Raw genomic sequence first — 6,233 nt, forward strand, 5'->3', positions numbered from 1 at the left:
TTTTTTAACTGGGTATTCAGCTTATTTTCAATCCTGTATTTTTAGATACAAGCTATATTTAAGGCTAATACATAACCTTACCTTTAAGGCTATGTATTTCCCTCATATATAAATATTAAGGCTATATATGTTCCATTTTTGCAATATCCTATCGGTTATGAGATGTACAAGATTTATTATTGTTCAGTTCTGAGCATTTAAAAGTTTGTATTATGATTTTGTCTATGTTTGATTTCTGAAAATATATTTTAAATTTTGATTTTCAAGTCTGACTCCATTGCACTATAGTGAGAGAACATAGTCTAGACATATAATATTATTTTTTGGAAATTTGATATGACTTTTTTATAGCCTAATTTATAACCAATTTTCATAAATGTTCCATGTGTGCTTGAGAATAGTGTGTATTCTGTATACGACCATTAAACCAAACTTAAACTAAGCTTTGGAATTGTTCGGTTCAAATTTTCTATACTTTACTACTTTATCTGGTTTATCTACCAATATTTGAAGAGGGAATGTTGACATCCTCTTCTTTATTTAGAGGTTAGACATTATATTTTTAGTTGTTACTCTTAAAATTTTGCCATGTTTAATGAAAAAACTATACAGTTTACTTTCCATTTTCCCTGCTGAACAATAGAAATTCATTTGAACATGCTTAACAATGCATACCCAATTGATTTCATTCTTTTTCATTCACATCTTTTGTGTATTTTCTTTAGCTAGGCATGATGGTTTACGCCTGCAATCCCAGCACTTTGGGAGGCCAAGGTGGGTGGATCATTTGAAGTCAGGAGTTCGAGACCATCCTGGCCAACATGGTGAAACCCTGTCACTACTAAAAGTACAAAAATTAGCCAGGCGTGGTGGCACACATTTGTAATCTCAGCTACTTGAGTGGCTGAGGCAGGAGGATCCCTTGAACCCAGGAGGCAGAGGTTGCAGTGAGCCAGGATTGCACCACTGCACTCCAGCCTGGGCAACAAAATAAGAGACTCTGTCTCAAAAACAAACAACAAACAAACAAAAAACCACATATTTTGTGTATTGTCTTCTTTTCAAACCCTATGATTAAACATTTAAAAATTATACTGTACAATTGCTCTTTGTTTAGATTTATCTGCACATTTCCACAATTCTTTGTCTACTATTTCTCTCCTTGCATCCCAGACCTTTATTCTGAGGTCAGTCTTTTCTTCCTGAAGTACTTGTAGAGGTTCCTTTAGTAGAGTTCTGTAGGTAATAAGTACTCTCAAATTTTATTTGTCTGAAAATGCCTTTATTTTACTTAATTCTTGAAAGATAATTTTTCTGGGTATACAATTCTAATCTTGCAGTTATTTTCTCTTGAAGTATGAAGATATTCCACCATCTTTAGCCTATTGTTGAGGAGTCTGCTGTTAACTTTAGTCCTTTTGCAGATGTTCTCTCATTACTTTTTGGCTGCTTTTAATCACCTTTTTTACATTCTGTGTTCTTAACCTCAATACAGTGTACTTGGATTTTGTTATGTTTATCTGGCTTGGCATTTGTTGTGTGTCCTATATCAGTGGATTTGCATCTTTCATCAGTCTTCAACCATTATTTCTTTGAATATTGTCTCTTCTCTATTCTGTCAACCCTTTTCTTCTGATACTTTGACTGGACATGTGCTAGACTTATTGATTGTATTTTTCATAACTTTTTACTTCTTCATATTTTTCATTTGCTTATACCTCTGTGCTATAATCTTAGCAATTTCTTCTAACTAGTCTTCCAGTTCTCAAATTTTCTCTTCTACCATATCTAATCTACTATTTAGCTATCCATTTAGCTTTTATTACCCATGGCAATATTTTTCATTTATAATTTATATTTAGCTTCTGCTCAAAACATTGTGTGTTTTTTATTTTATTTTTATTTTTCTAAACATGTCATGTATTATTTTATATTTTGAATCTAATAAATACTAATATCTGGAAAACCTGGGAACCGTATCTTATTTCAGCTGGCTCTTCTCATAGTGTTTATTTCTTTGAGGGTTTATGATCTCATATTTTATTGATCTTAAGTTGTGGAAATCCTGAGGGCCTAAATTGAGGATGTTTTCCTCCAAAGAGGTTTTCTGTTTGCTTTTGCTAGTGACAGAAGATGTCTCTGACCTAGAGCACTCAGGAGTCTAGATTTTTTTTGTGTGTGTGTGATAGAGTCTCGCTGTGTTGCCCAGGCTTGAATGCAGTGGTAAGATCTTGACTCACTGCAACCTCCGCCTTCCGAGTTCAAGTGATTCCCCTGCCTCTGCCTCCCGGGTAGCTATGACTTCAGGCACATGCCACCATGCCTGGTTGATTTTTTTGTATTTTTAGTAGAGACAGGGTTCTACCATGTTGGCCAGGCTGGTCTCAAATTCCTGACCTCAGGTGATCTGCCCACCTCTGCCTTCCAAAGAGCTGGGATTACAGGTGTGAGCCCCCATGTCTGGCAGGAGTACAGATTGATGTGGGGGTCAGAGGTGCTCAGATTTAGTCTCTGTCTGTGGTAAGCCCAAAGACCCCTCAATGCCCCCATCACACATATATCATATTCTGTTAATTCTGCCTCCATAGTATCTTGTCTAAGAACTTGTTTCTCTGATGAAGCCCTCAATCAGGTTTTTTTGACCTCTTACTGGGATTATTTTAATGGCCTCTTAACTCCTTCTCTCCCTTGATTCTTTCCTCCTGCCAATAAGTCCTGCAGCTGGTTGCATTATTAATGTTTCTGGAGCACAAGTATGATTTTTAGAGTGTAAAATCCCTTAGGTTTGTATGGTTTGTCATCTCTTTGAAGATACTGCCATTAGGTTGTCTCACTCATACTTCACTACTCCTTTATGAGACACAGTTGATATACTTTGCTGTTCAGTGGCTTCCTCTTGCCTTCAGAGTAAACCCAAACTCCCCAGTCCTGCCTTTAAGTTTTTCTATTATGAGCTCTATCCCATCTTTAAAACCCTGTCCCCTGCTAATCCCTTTCATACATCCTCCAGTCCAGCCAACTCCACTTCTTAACTCTCTCCTTTTCCTTCCTTGCATTGGTCTTGGTGATGACACTGTCTTGCCATCGCTGTTTCCCCTGGTTATTATCTTTCCTGCAAGGTCTGTCTCAAACACTGACTGTTTCAAGACACCTGTCATTGGTCTCCTCACCTGAACATGTCTCATGTTTCCTGTGCATTAAGCAGTGTGTGTGTATGAATATGTATGTATATCTATATGTGTATGTATGTAGACACACATACATATATATCCTTCTCTTGGGAATTAATTACTTTGTCTTACAGTTCCTTTTCCTCTCTTATCTCTCTGTCCTACTACTCTGAAGCTGCTTTTTGAAGTCAGGTTCTGTTTCATCTTTGTAGTCAATCCTCTGTTCTGTTCACTCCAACCCTATCTTGAATAATTTTTTGACATAAAGATGAAATGCACTTATAGGATCCTAAGTATTTTGAAAGGAGCACAGTGGAGAAATGTCTGAGGTGGTCACAGCTACACAATTCCACCCAGCTGCTCCTGGCAGACTTGCAGATGGAAGGTGGGACTGGAGGTGGATATACTGAGTGGATGATTCCTCTTACTGATCTGAGTGAGTTTCAGTAAAGAGGAAAACAAACCCAAACAAGCCAGAAACAGAATCCTGAATGAATGACCGGAAGCTCAGGGCTCAGGGCATCACAGCAAGGTGTAGGGACAGGTAATGGGGGGGGGGGGGGGTCCTTCAGTCCCTGGATGGGGGGCCATGCTTGCCATGCAGATTCTCCTTCCTAGTTTGAGAACACTGGTGAGTGTGTCTTCTTGGAGAACCTGTAATAATAATCTGATATGGTGGCTCAGCAGTTTCAAGTTTCCTTGTGATATTTGATACTTGGCATATTTTATTTCTTGCCAACAGTTAGAACAAGACATCTTTCTGTTTAAAATATACTTCAGTGACATTTTTGTGCTAGGCTATAAACCAAGCAAACAACTGTATGAAAAGAATTTTCAGCTTGATTAGTCTTGTTTAGGAGTTTGCTAGTTCTTGCAATATGCAAAGTGTATTAGTCTGTTCTTGTACTGGACAAAAAACTACCTGAGACTAAGTGATTTATTTATTTTTTTTAAAGAGGTTTAATTAACTCACAGTTTCATAGGATGTACAGGAAGTATGGCTGGGGAGGCCTCAGGAAACTTAAAATCATGGCGGAAGGCGAAGGGGAAGGAGGCATATTTTCACATGGCTGGAGGAAGAGGAAGAGGGAGAGAAGGAGGAGGTGCTACACACTTTCTTTTTTTTTTTTTTTTAGATTGTATTAAGAAATTTATATAGCTGAATCACATCATATTTAGTTTCTAGGTTAATATGAAAAGATGGTAATTTTTCTTTGAAACTTACAAGTACAATCTGCAAATACATAATTTTGAGAATAATTTAATATGTTGACTTCAAGATACAACTATATTCTATGTAAGATACAACTCTATATGTCAATATTTTAAAGAAACGGATCCTTACAAGACCAAAATAACCCACAGGCCACGAGGTTGGTTTTTCCTTTTTTTTTTTTTTTTGTTTAAACAAATGTGCACCACGATGTTTCATCAAGACAAATGCCATGAATGTGAAGGCTGCAGTTTGCAATACACCACATTTAGAACCCAGCGAAGGTGAATTAGACAGAGGTGGTAGTCATTCTAATTAAACAGTCAGGTAACTTCACAACAAGCTGGTTTGCAGCATCAAAAGTGTCCATTTAAGTTTCTTTTTTCTTGATGATCAGAGGGCCCACATTGTCTCCAGTCTCTTCGTTATATTTTGTGTGAGCCCCATCACAGAATGGGAACTTTTTGGACCTCCAACAACGGCAGTACACAGCTTTATCTCCCAAATCCTCCATGTCAAAAGCATGTACTATCTTGGGGTTGTCTTTCTGGATGTGAAGGTTTATCATAGCTTTATTTCGATGATCTTTAACATAAAATCTTTTGTAAGCTAGATAACCAATTGCAGCTGTCCCAGCAGCAATGGTAACTGCTGCGATCCATTCAACTCGTACGCTGGAACTGGAAGTCAGACTCATGGCGCCGTCGCTTGCAAGGCGTGTGCACTAGGATACTGAGCACAAACGGGTTCCACACTTTCAAACAAGCAGATCTTGTGAGAACTCTATCATGAGAACAGCAAGGGGGAAATCCGCCCCCATGGTTCAACCACCTCCCACCAGGCCCCTCTTCCAATACCGAGGATTACAATTTGACATGAGATTTGGGTGGGGACGCAGAGCCAAACCATCTCACAAAGCAACCACATTGCTATATTTCAACTTCTTTTTGATAATAAATTTATTAATTCATGCAGATAAGTCATACTTTAAAGTGAATAATACATGATTGGGCCTTGTACTTTGTTGATACCAAAATATTATTCATCTAAAAAATAATTCCAGACACTGTTTCTTCCTCATGTGCCTTCAGTATTTATCACCGTGCTCAATGCGTAGTAGGCATCCCATGAGTGTTTGTTGAAAAATTCATTGAAGATACTTGAAAATGCTTTGCTAAGGTCCAGTGTGTTCTCTGCTTTCTTTCTTTTTTTTTTTTGAGATGGAGTCTTACTCTGTCACGCAGGCTGGAGTGCAGTGGCTGGATCTCAGCTCACTGCAAGCTCTGCCTCCCCGGTTTACACCATTCTCCTGCCTCAGCCTCCCGAGTAGCTGGGACTACAGGTGCCTGCCACCACACCTGTCTAGTTTTTTGTATTTTTGGTAGAGACAGGGTTTCACCATGTTAGCCAGGATGGTCTCGATCTCTGACCTCGTGATCCGCCCGTGTCGGCCTCCCAAAGTGCTAGGATTACAGGCTTGAGCCACCACGCCCGGCTGTGTTCTCTGCTTTCTTAGTGGTTCCTGTGGGTACCAAATAGGTGTGGGAGTTTGCAGTGAAGTCAGGAGCAAGGACATGTGATTATAAGCTATGTGAAGTGGCATAAGATTTGAATAAATGCAGCCGGGCGCCGTGGCTCCTGCCTGTTGTCCCAGCACTTTGGGAGGCTGAGGCAGGCAGATCACCTGAGGTCAGGCGTTCTGTGTCCCTGAGAATATTTTAAAACTAGAGTGTACCCAGATATGTTGGCACAAACCCATAGTCGCAGGTTCTCAAGAAGTGGAGGCAATAACTCAGGAGTTCAAGACCAGCTTGGCCAACATGGAGAAACCCTGTCTCTACTAAAAATAC

General features: G+C 39.2%; 1 pseudogene across 1 annotated transcript; it reads right to left on the reverse strand.

The window, feature by feature from the left end:
• Window positions 1-4,544: 4,544 nt before the first annotated feature.
• On the reverse strand, window positions 4,545-5,127 carry LOC111538473 (annotated as a pseudogene). Its single transcript, XR_002730367.2, has one exon. The product of XR_002730367.2 is annotated as a CDGSH iron-sulfur domain-containing protein 1 pseudogene (transcript).
• Between the last annotated feature and the right edge of the window lie 1,106 nt (window positions 5,128-6,233).

This window comes from Piliocolobus tephrosceles, chromosome 5 (assembly GCF_002776525.5).
Source record: "Piliocolobus tephrosceles isolate RC106 chromosome 5, ASM277652v3, whole genome shotgun sequence".
NCBI classification, from domain to species: Eukaryota; Metazoa; Chordata; class Mammalia; order Primates; family Cercopithecidae; genus Piliocolobus; species Piliocolobus tephrosceles.